Here is a 12,518-nt window from a genome sequence, read left to right on the forward strand (position 1 = left end):
AAGAAAGAAAGAAAAAAAAAAAAAGAAACTAAGCCCAAGTGGATGTCATCCAGAGGAGCTGCAGGATGACCTGGGCAGTGGCCCCTCTCCAACATCTCAGGTAGCACTGAAGTGTGGGTTAGCTGAACAGATCGGCCAGCAGCTGCATCAACACCTAGGTCCCGGAGGATGTGGTTCTGTAGAGTTGTTCTCTACTGAAGAAGGGGACACAGGGGACCCAGCTGAAAGATAAAAGCAGCGGAGTGGCTGGGACCAGCCAGTGTGGGCAAGGGACAAAACAGGCACCAGATTCTGCCTCTCAGACTCGATCTCCATTAATCCCAATTACAATTCTGACATTTCCTTCTCACCTTCACTCTCACGGTTTGCTATATATACTCGAAGACCCCTAACCCAGCCCTCCGGGGTGAGTATGCAATTGATAATGATTCCAATGAGTTTAAAGCAAATTCTCTGCAGGAATTTGTTTATAATTTCTTTCTCTTAATTTATTTATGTTTTATTTCCAGAAGGAGAGAATGGCAGAAATAGCTCTGGCCCATAGAGTCAGAAAGCCTGGAAGAAGACGGAGAAGGAAGATTGAAGACGAAGGGAAAGGTAATGAATAGTGTGGAGCACCAGCTCTGAGCCGTCACTTTACACACATGTCAATTACACAATGTTAATTGACATTTATCCTCACAATAATCCTGTAAGGATGGTGCTGTTGGTCCATTACTGATGAGAAAAGCTCCAAAGCTTGGAGAAGTTAAGAGTCTTGTCCAAACACTAACTCCCACCCCGAAAAACAACATCAGGACTTCTGCCCTGCAAGGAATTTTCCATTCCATGGTTGTGAAAACCAAATGAGATAATGGATACAAAAAATAGCTCCTGCAGAGTGAGAGAATATTATGATGGTGATGCCAGGACCCTGCAACTTAGGTTCTCTAAGAAGGTCTGAGTCTCCCTGGAGGTCAGCCAGTCACCCAGTCAGGCTGGATGATGGCTGGGAACGGACCTGAACAAAGGGCCTGCAGGGCTGAACTTAGCAGGTTAGTGGTGGCCATTCCCCTAGACAACCACACCGCATTTACTTGAACCTTCTCAAGAGGTTGTGGGCCAAAATTTGTACCTTTTGTCCCCTATCCCCATAGATTCCCAAGATTGCTCCTTACTTTGTTCCATATTATTTCCTTTTTATTACTCTCCTTTCCAGGATAGTGAAGCATAATTGTAGTTAACTGGGGAAGGACAAAGAAAGAGAAGCTTCTCTATAAAGCCTTGTTTATCTTCAAGACACAAATATAGGGGTGCCTGGGTGGCTCAGTCGTTAAGCGTCTGCCTTCGGCTCAGGTCATGATCCCAGGGTCCTGGGATCGAGCCCTGCACGGGGCTCCCCGCTCGGCGGGAAGCCTGCTTCTCTCTCTCCCACTCCCCCTGCTTGTGTTCCCTCTCTCGCTGTGTCTCTCTCTGTCAAATAAATAAATAAAATCTTAAAAAAAAAAAAAAAGACACAAATATATATACATGCATAACATATAGGGAGTTATTATACACCTATATATATACACAAACACACATGCACATTTTTTAGCAGGCTAAGAATTACCCTTGAGTTCTTCCTCCCCCCACACCACTCCTGTTGGTTCTACTTGGGACCTGTTCCCCACTCTACCCCTCCTCTAGTCTTAAGTCACTGCCTTACTTAGGGTCTCATTATTTCTCACCTGCAATAGCATCCTAACTGGTCTTTGGGTCAGTGCCCCACCTCCTGCTGCTTTGGTCCTGTGTTTCCTTCCTTCATAATTACTTAAGTGAGCTGCCATATTACTCAAGGTGGAGGGAGCTTCCTAACTCCTTATGGGCACATTCCCCAGGGGAGTTGACTAGCTGGATATAGCAGCAAGCCCATTGCTATCTTAAGCCCTAAAATAATAAGATGTAGCAAAGTAAGTGTCTGTTATGGGTTGAACGGTGTCCTCCTCCAAAAAAAGATATGCTGCTCCTGTACTTGTGAATGTGACCTTATTTGGAAATAGGGTCTTCGTAGATGTAATAAAGTTAAAATGAGGTCATTAGGGTGGGCCTCAATCCAGTATGACTGATGTCCTTATAAGAATAGACAGGCGTGTAGAGAGGCCATGTGATGACAGAGGCAGAGATGGGAGTGATGCATCTAGAAACCAAGAATTGCACAACACCAGAAGCCAAGAGAAAGACATGGAACGCATTCTCCCCTAAAGCCTTCAGAGAGTGCATGGTCCCACTGAAAGCTTGATTTTAGATTTTAGCCTCCAGAAGTGTAAGCAAATCAATTTCTCTTTATTAAGCCACCTAGTTTGTGTGGTCATTTGCTAAGGTAGCCCGAGGAAACTAACACAGGATCTTTTAAAAGGTGGGAAGAGTTGACCATCAAGAAAGAACCCTTCAAGTAAAAGCTCCTTCATGAGTTTGCCTCTGCTACTTACCTCCTCTGTAAGAAGCCCGTGGCCTCCAGAATTATGGTTCTAAAGAACACACTTGATGATGTCATTCCCTTTTTTGAAAAGCCTCCCATTTTCAGGGGCGCCTGAGTGGCTCAGTGGGTTGAGTATCTGACTCTTGGTTTCAGCCCAGGTCTTGATCTCAGGGTCCTGGCATCGAGCCCCGCATCAGGCTCTGTGCTCAGCATGGAGTCTGCTTGAGGAGTCTCTCTCCTTCTCCCTCTGCCCCTCCCCCCACTCAAGTGCACTGGCGTGCATGCGCTCTCTTTTTCTCAAATAAATAAACCTTTTAAAATAATAATAAAAATAAAAAGCCTCGCATTTTCTGTAAGAGAGTCCAAGCCCCTAATATGCCATGTAAGGCCTTCACAGTCTGGTCCCAAACTGCCTGTCCAACATAAGTGCTCTCTGTCTGTCCCCTCCCCACCTCCCTCCCTACATGCTGACCCCCAGTCATCACGCTGCCCTAGAGTCCAGCGACTGATTCTCATACACAGTGGACAACAGGCGTGGTGAAAGCAACTGGCCAGGGCGGCCCTGAGAGTGGGCCTGGGCATCCACCTTACTGAGCAAGCCCATGATGCCCTTTCTCTAGAAGACCAAAAGCTGGGCAATGCTGGATCAGGCAGAAGGATCTGTGGCTCTGGGCACCGAAGGCACAGGCATGATTTGGTGCCTAAGTATTAAGCAATTACCACTTGATGATACATGCAGCATTCTACTTCCTCTCTGAATTCACTTTGAACCTTCATCAGTCAATAAACTAATGAGTTATCTACAATGTACTGAGCCCCGTGCTCGGTGCCAGGACACAGAGAAGAGTGTCTGAGGTGTGTCAAGTTCACTAATCCAATCAGGCTGGTCTAGCTGGGGAAAGGACTAAGCCGAAAGGTGCAAGAGACACAAGGCAGCAGATTCCATTCTGGGGGCTTCCGTTAAAAACTGGAAGAGTTCCGAGAACGGAAGTGACCTGAGTGGACTGGAACAGTCAGGAAAGAGTAGGTGGAGGGGATGGGAACGGAGGTGGCGCCTGGCAGATGCAGGGGACTTAGCTGGCCAGCGGGAGGAGGGAGACTTTGCAGGGACAACACAATCGAAGGCCCAGAAGCAGGAGGAACAGACATCACGGCTCCCGGGGAAACCTAGTTTTCAAAGCACCGTTCTTAATTAGTCTAGTTCACCAAGGGGGACTCCAGGGGGCCTCTGGTTTGTGCAGACCACACAAACTAGGTGGCTCTGCAATATCAGCAGCACCTGGAAACGGGACAGAAATGCAAAGTCTTGGTCCCGCCCCCAACCCAGTGAATGAGATGCTCTCGGCGTGGGGGGTGGGGCTCCCCCCACCCAAGTTTCTACACATTCTCCAGGTGATTCGGATGCAGGCTAAAGTTTTTGAGAACTGCTGCTCTCGGGAGAAGACAGGTTATAAATAAACTTATAATGTCTATTCCTACAGAGGAAACTTTTAAATCGTCTCCTACTTTTACTTCATTTCATTTAGTTTTCGATAGACCCGAAATGGCCGAGCAGCAACACGTGCCAAGCACAAGGCAGAGACAGCTGTGTGCACACGTGAGTACGTGTGTGCCCAAAGACCACATCAGTCATCTGACTGCCAGGAAGTAACTGTTTAACATACATCTGAGAAAGATCTAGAAAAATTAGTTATTTAAGGCAGCAGCACTGCTTGGATGTCACAGTCCTATGGGATAAGAAATTTTATATACTAAAGATAAAGACAGTGATTGAATGTGGCTACCTAGACCCCAGAAATAATAATAGGAGTATAGATACAACCACTTCCCTTGTTGCCCTATCATCTTTCCGTGATCATCTGGTGGCTAGTTCTCCTATTTCCACACACCAGAGATAAGAACCCCACACTCTTTCGTGTTCGGAGCTTCTGTACTTGAAGACCGCCAACAATCCCCTACTTTCACCACTCCTGCCAAATGAAGGTTGGGTTTCCTTTGATTTGTGTTGGGCCTGCAGCTCCTCGTTAAGTAAACTAGGACTCCGGGTCCAGCCCATGCATTCAAGAAGAGAAAAATAGAAGGAATCAAAGTGAATGGTAGCGAGGGAAGGAGGGGAAGTTCCCTGGAAGTCTAAAAGTAGGAACCAAGGATGGTATTTTTGGCCGGGGACTTTCTGTACCACATGAAATTATGAGAATGACTTAATTGTTCCTGTGCGTTCGAAACCCAAGAGAGAGCATAATGGCTGGGTTACACCCAGACGGACTGGAGCGGGAGTTAGACAGGGTGGCCTCCTGCCAACCAAACCTGCTCTGCAAACATGACCGGCTGGCTGCCTCGGTGGTGTTTTCGGGGCCAGGCCAAGTCTGATGATGGCTGGCTTTGCTTCCCCAAAGGAGACAGGGTGCTATGTTACAGATGGCTCCCATTTCAGGGGGTGGGCTCCAGAAAGCTGGGGTTCTAGTCTTTTCTCTATGTAGTGGCTATATGCACCCAGGCAGCAATTTTAACTTTTCTCTGTCTCCTCATCTACTGGAAGAGATAAGGCACGCTCTATGTGTCTTGGCTGTATCATAGAATGGTGGTAGGAACACATAAGAAAAAAGACACAAAGAACATCCTTTGGAAAATTAAGATTGCTATACTGTTGGGAGTTATTCCTGGACTCTGGTTTTCACCTAGTATCTTTTGTACCCCTCTTCTTATGGCGGATGCCTTCTGGGCTGCCTGCCCTGCTTCCCTTTCTGCAGTAGGTGGTGGTCATGATGGCTGATGCCTCGCCACCTTGCCGCAGGAGAAGACCCCTGACCCAAGCCAGGGCTATCAGATTATCATTCCCAGGAATTTATAATAGAGAGGCTTAGCGGTTGAGTTCTTGGTGGCTTAGACTCATCTACACTACCCTAGTGGTTCCTATCAGGGGCACTTTTACTCCCCTGGAGGCATTTGGTGATGTCAATTTTTGGCTGTCACAATGAGGAGGGGCTACTATTGGCATCTTGTGGGTAGAGACCAGGGACGCTGCTAAACATCCTCCAGCGCACAGGACAGCCCCTCATAACAAAGAATCATGTGGCCCCAAATGTCAGTAGTACCAAGCATGAGAAACCCTGCACGAGAGAAGAGGTTGCAAGGCAAACGGCTCCCGGGGCCAGGAGGATACAAAAGGGACGAGCCAGGCAGTGGGGAAGTGGGCTGACTGGCAATGGGGGGCTCTGAGGAAGAGAGCAGCCACTGTGTGCTCCAGCCAGGTGTTACCATGGGGGAACTGGGACTTAAGCTTGTCAGTTCTGAGTTATCCAGATAAGCTAGAAAACTGGATTTTCATGTAAAATCTGATTTTTAAAAATGTATTGTTTTAAGTAAGCTCTACACCCAACATGGGGGGCCTGAACTCACAACCCCAAGATCAAGAGTCGCGTGCTCTACCGACTGAACCAGCCAGGTGCCCCAAATCTGATTTTTAAATGCCGGCTCAGATTTTCTGAAACATATGGGCCAAATAAATACATCTCCAGGCCTCGTGGAGGCTGGGGTGTCACCACTTTACAACATCTGGTCTAGAGAGAAGATCAAAAGCCTTCTTCCCGGGCGCCTAGGTGGCTCAGTTGGTTAGGCGACTGCCTTAGGCTCAGGTCATGATCCTGTAGTCCCTGGATCGAGTCCCGCATCGGGCTCCCTGCTCAGCGGGGAGTCTGCTTCTCCCTCTGACCCTCCTCCCTCTCATGCTCTCTGTCTCTCATTCTCTCTGTCTCAAATAAATAAATAAAATCTTTAAAAAAAAAAAAAAAGCCTTCTTCCCTTGAGCCCCTGGAAGCTTTCTAGGTCTTCCCTCCACTTCCTTGGATTTGTGAGGCAGCCCAGGAGGTCCCTTGCGCCCCCAAAGCCTTCTCTAGCGCACATGCCTGCCATTCTCCCTCACGCTCACTTCTTCAGTGACATCTTGGACCTGATGTGCCATCTCCCCCCAAATAAGAATTCAATCTCCCAGGGTTGGAAGAGACCCTGGAAAAAGGTCTAGTCCTGACCTGCCAGGAAAAATCTTTGACATATTACTTAACCCCTCTAAGCCTCAGTTTCCTCATTTGTAAAACCTGGGTAAGAATAATAATACTTTTTCAGGCTGCTAGGAAGATTGAGTTCATATATCACCTCAACCTCCCTCTTGAATCCTTAGCACTTTGGAAATAATACTTCAATGCTGTAATAAAAATAAGAAAACCAGCACACTTAGATCATGATTAATGTCAATATTTGCTTGAGGCTTAGCCTAAAAATTCACACAGGGTGGAACTTGAACATTCAATCACTTTCCCAGGACGAATAAGCCATGTCTCATCAGTTACTGAGACACATTGCTGGAACACTTTACGGACGCCGAGGAGTATTTTGTGTGTTGATGTATGGGGGACCAACCAGTACCGGGGTGATTTGGCTTGTGGTGATTCCGAGAAGGGGCATGAACAGCAGGAGACACGGCGAGCAGGGAGCGGGCAACTCTCAAGCCATCCAACCACCACTCGCAAAAAAAGAAAAAAAGTATCCAAGAAATTCTCGGGCCAGAGCACAACAATCTTTCACCATCTTAAGAATTTAGTGAATTCAGGTTTATGGCAAATCTAACCTGTCACAAGGGCTGTGGCATTCTTAGCTGCCGCCAAGCCATTCTGGCCTGAATTCTTGCCAAGGCTACTTGACCCTCATAAAAATCCTGGACAGTGGAGTGGGGGCCATTTTTTCCCTCTGCCTTTGAAAAGCTTCCTTGACAACACCCATTACAAAGAGAACAGGGTCTGCTCTCCAGACTGGAGGCCAAAATGCTAATTAACTAATAGCCACGTCTGCCAAAAAAATTTGTGGGTAGTACTCTCTCCTTCTAGCAGTATTAGAGAGAGAAAGGGAATGGAAATGAAGAAAATCTAGAAAGAATCCTGATATTAATACCAAATGATCACATGTGTTTTTTCACATCTGTCCTTCCTACTTTACTTCTGATCACTTTTTTGTCACTATAAACTGGTCTTTCAATGACAAAATCACTTCATCACATATGGACTGGATACTGATTCTGTTGCTTTCCACTGCCGACTTCACAGAGGATTTATGTGAGTCTTCTGGATTCGTTAGCAATTGTTTCATTATTTCTATGAAAGCATTGTGCTATGTAAGGAAGATATCATACAAAGCAAATAATGCATACTAAAAATTGAAACTATACTAGGAAAATAAATCTGGATTCAGTCCAAGTACTGGTGAAAGCTGATATTAAGATATCACTCATAAATGCTAACAACTAACTGCCCACAGCTTTAGCAGTAGCAGAACCCCCAAAATAACCCCTATATCCCGAGAGTATTTTGGAGCATTCAGTTCTTGCGAGGAGTGGTTTCCTCCCTAGGCAGGGAAGAAGGTGCATCTGATGTTTTTGCAGTTTGGGAATGCAAAGGGGGCATTATACTTTCCAATCTTGCTCTATCCCTCCATCCATTCAATAAATATCTACTGAGTGCCTATTATGTGCCAGACACTTTGCTGCGAGTTGGGTGACAGAGATGAACAACACATGTATTTTGCCTGCCCTCGCAGAGCTTACAGTCCAATGAGCCAAAGAGACAGGTTAACAAGCAATTCCAACAGTTTGATAAGAGTCATGTAAGGTAAGACAGGCGCTTCCTTCTCTTTCTCCTCCCCAAAGAAACTTGGAGCAAGGGACCACAAGAATTTAATCTGATGTGAGTCATGCAAACAGTCACAATTCTGGGAGCAAACTCTAATCTCACCATCATCAAGGCAAACCAACAGAAGAAGTAACTTGAGAAGAGAGCAGTGACAGAGACCTTCATCAAGAAGGGGAGGCAGAAAGTGAGGGATAGACTTTGGACATCAGATGGTGTGGCTTGCTGGGAGCCTGGAGTCCTAGGAAAAGCAATGAGAGCAGTTCCAGGAAAGAGTCCGTAGGGCATCAGGGAAGGTGTGGGACAGTTACAGTCAGGGACTTCCCCAAATCCTGTATATGGGCTAATAAATCCAACCGTTATGATAACCCCACGAAGCGGGTACTATTATTATCATACTCCCAGTCTACAAACAAGATAGCTGAGGTAATGAGGGTACAAAACTTGTCCAAGCTTGTTAGTTAGTCATGGCGCCAGGATTCAAGCATACCTAGCCTGGGTTTCATACTGAATGCGTGTCAAAGATTTTAGACATGCCTTAGTGGAAAATGAGGGGTCACGGAGGATTTTTAAGCAAGGTACCATGTAATTAAAACATTGACTTCAGAATTCACGTAGTCACTGAACGCAGAATGAACTGCAGGGGAAGGGGGAAGGCAACAGGCATTTAACGAATGCCTCAGGTGCGCCCAGACCTCTTCAGACATGATCTTATAATTCTACCTCATTATCCAACGAGCACTCCGGAAGAGGCAGATTTCCATTTTACTGATACTGGAATTAAATCTCAAAATGGTACATAAATTGTGCATTCACTCCTGTACGTGGTGGAATCAGATTTCGAACCCAAGTGAGGCTACCATTAGAGTCCCCACTATTCCTACCACACTGTCCTGGAAATATTGGAGGCTTCAAAGAAGCTAGGTGGTAGGTTTTCTAAATTGTCAAAATGAGTGGTGGTGAGAATTAGAGGAAGGGGTGGGTGGGAGACCTGGTAAGTCAAGGGAAAGATGGAGGCAAAAAAAAAAAAAAAAAGAAATGACATCAGGATTTCAAAATTATTTTACTTGAGTATGGGAGGCAGGAAGTAGTAGAAGCAGCCTTCCAGAATGGTGACTGAGAGTACTAGCATTTATTGAGCACTTACTATTTGCCAGGCAACGTACTAAGGGCATTAGATGTGCCAATTAACTTCTCACAAAACTCCTCATTAACCACATTTTAAAGAGGAGGCAACCTGAGTAAGTTACCTGAGATCACACAGTGAGCAAACTGCAAAGCTGAATTTGAGCTGAACTGACCTATTTAACTTCACGTCTTATAGAAGCCGGACATTTCCTATACGTCTCAGAGGAAACAGGAGACACGATAATGGGTTAAAGATTTGCATGGCTGGGGAATTCCAGAGAAGCAGAACCAGCATAAATGGCTCAATGCCACAAAAAAATAAATTTTAGCTCAAACATGAAGTTTCTGTGGTAACCTGTATTTATTCTTATTTCAAAAGTAAATGGATTATACAAAATTCTTTTTAGGAAGAAAAACGAAAGAAAACGCAATTGCCTTTCACATTTCTAATGAGTTTAGCCGTTCAAAAATAAACAAGCTCCCTTCTGAGGCATGAGCTATTAATCACTGGAAATATTCAAGAATGATGTCAGAAACTGTCAGAAGGATTTCTGGACGAGGTGAAGCTGTCACATAAGAACACCGAGATAGAGATCTCTCAACTGGAGGATCCTTCCTGCCTTTTTTTCCTTCACTGGTCACTCCTCAATGTTACCCTTCTTACAGGATGATGTTACCAGACTCTACAGAGAAAGGGTGTCCTTTATGTCACCTCAAGTTATGAAGAAACTGCCACAGCGAAGTTGCACCCATACCTACAAACGGCTTTAACAATTCTACCTTACAAGCTATTTCTTAGTTTTGAAAAGTGAAATTAAAAGGAAAAAGAAGGCCACAGCGTATTTTTTAGATATAGAAGCCCTAACTGTTTCTGGTTAAACAATCCAGACCATGTGAGAATACAGTCAAGTGTTTTTCAGGTTCAAAGTGCTTACGCGGAACATGGGTAGGAAGAAAGCCAAGCAACAGCGATTAGCTGAAAGGAAATTGTCCTGCTTACCTGGCTATTCTAAACACATAAGTAACTCTGTCAGAGGGAAAGTGAAATCTAATTGAGTCCTGACCCAGATTTTATCAATTCTAAGAAACAATTGGGGGTGGGAAGGAGGGACACATTGTTTTGGTTTTGCATTTTAACATATCTGAAATCAGACTCTATATTACAACCCATGACATGTCTCCATTTAGTTATTAGCATTTTTCTTTCTTAAAGGTACATAAAGGGGCCTGGGTGGCTCAGTAGGTTAAGCATCTGCCTTCGGCTCAGGTCATGATTCCAGGATCGAGCCCCGCCTTGGGCTCCCTGCTCTGTGGCGAGCCTGCTTCTGCTGCTCCCCCTGCTTGTGCTCTCTCTCTCTCTCTGCGTCAATGTCAAATAAGTAAATAAATTCTTTAAAAGATTTAAAAAAAAAAAAAAAGGTACATAAAAATGGTGCTTCTTAAAAATCAATGGCAATAGAAACTGGAAATAAGGCTGACAGAAAGTAAACATCAGTTTCTTAAAAACATAAATAAACCGGCGGAGCCTTAGTCTTGATGAAATATAATAATTTCTGAACATGACGCATAAAGAAACAATTTCCACATGAGAATTAAAATTCAGACTTAAGTGGTACAGTGTGTGACTCTTGACCTCAGGGTTGTGAGTTCGAGCCCCACGTTGGGTGTGGAGATTCTTTAAAAATAAAATAAATAAAATTCAGACTTAAGAATTAAGGACGCTATGGAGAATGGCTGTGTGTATTTGTCTGGGTACCGGTGTGTGCTGTGGGGCCCTACCGTGCTGGAGGGAGGGGGCGCCTCAAGGTTAAGGGAAAGCAGCAGGCTTGGGATCTGGCTGGCCCATAAGAGCATCTGGGGAGCTGTCACCTTCTATTATTACTAAAGCTTTTGGGGCTCTGGACTTCTTAGTTCGGAGCTACAAAGACCTTTCACATGCCCTCTGTGACTTCTCCGGCCCTAGGAGCCAAGCTGGCTGCCTAGAGACAGAGGAAGCCTCAAAAAGCAGGATGAAAACAGAATCCTAGAGATATCTGAAGTTTAGGACCTAAGTGGGGTGGGGGAGGGAATCTCCTCTTGCCCCAGCTGTATATTTGTGCCCTCAGTCCCAGATGGCAGGACCCACGTTGGCCACAAATCATAAACAGGAAAAGAAAGCTTAGCCAGAAGAAGGAAGGGTAACTCGATTTTCTGAGGTCAAAGAGCATGGCATGAAGTCAGACAAGTACACACACCTATGTGGACAACAAGGCAGAATACGACATCTGGACTGCTAGGAAACACAGAGTTAACTCTGCTATACAGTGTCCTCAGTCTGTGAACACACAAAAGTGCCAGTACTGGTCAAATCCGTGAAATCCTGAATTCTATAAAACAGAACAGTTTGCTTTTTAATTAAAAAAAAAAAGAACATTAGCAAATCAGGCTGTCTTGGGAACTGGGCAGGTTTGGGGGAGTGATGGGGTGCTGGCGAATCTGGGTTGCTTCGAGGCGGGGAGCAGGTGGGGAAGAAGCATCTCAGCGACAGAGCAACCCAAGTTCAAGGTGAACATCCTTGTCCGGGAAGCCTGGGTAGGAGGAAGCCTGTGTTTGCCCCTATTCAAACACCTGGCCCAGAAAGCAGCATACAGCGGAGCCTCAGAATCATTGGCTGAAAGAATGTGCTCGCTTCGGGAGCACATATACATTGGCGGAAAGAACGTCCAAGTGTTGCACCTACTTCTCCTGACAATTAAATAAACTTCAGGAGTCAAATGGGGTCTTCTGTCCTAAAGATGTTAAATGACTCCTCAGAGCCTTATTCTCACAGGGAGTAATGAAGAACAGAGAAGAATCCAGGTTACCTCAATTGCAAGTTGCAAATTTAAAATAATAGTTGGATTTGTTTTTATTTTTAGCATTCTAAGGCTTTTTAGGAAGAAGTGACTTTAGTCTGGGGAACTATATTCCCTTTCGGCAGGATTTCACCATCTAAACGAATTCAATTTTCCTTTTCTATTAGGGGAAAAAAAAAAATCGCCTAATTACATAACCAGGGATTTTGTAGAAATGATCACAGCTTGACGGAAGGCCTTAAATTCCTGTATGAGTCCCAGGCAGCAGGGTGTGTGATCAGCTGACCAGCACATAGCTCCACCATAAACTGCAGGTTGAGATGATTTACATATTTCAACTCGAGGTCTTCTAGAGTTTGATGGTGCAATCCTGTAATATATCCTTTAAAACACAAGGACTAAACTGTATGTCCCATCACTTCATTAGCTTTCTTTCCGTGA

At 45.1% G+C, this 12,518-nt stretch overlaps 1 long non-coding RNA gene across 1 annotated transcript; it reads right to left on the reverse strand.

Annotated features, from left to right (window-relative positions):
* On the reverse strand, positions 1–10,927 carry LOC145723528 (uncharacterized). Its single transcript, XR_014148651.1, has 2 exons — positions 6,234–10,927; positions 1–6,020 (listed from the first exon to the last, which is right to left on the reverse strand). It is a non-coding gene; the product is annotated as an uncharacterized LOC145723528 (long non-coding RNA).
* Positions 10,928–12,518: the final 1,591 nt, after the last annotated feature.

The sequence above is a fragment of the Leptonychotes weddellii genome, chromosome 9 (assembly GCF_054177405.1).
Source record: "Leptonychotes weddellii isolate Sample4059 chromosome 9, ASM5417740v2, whole genome shotgun sequence".
In the NCBI taxonomy this organism is placed as follows: domain Eukaryota; kingdom Metazoa; phylum Chordata; class Mammalia; order Carnivora; family Phocidae; genus Leptonychotes; species Leptonychotes weddellii.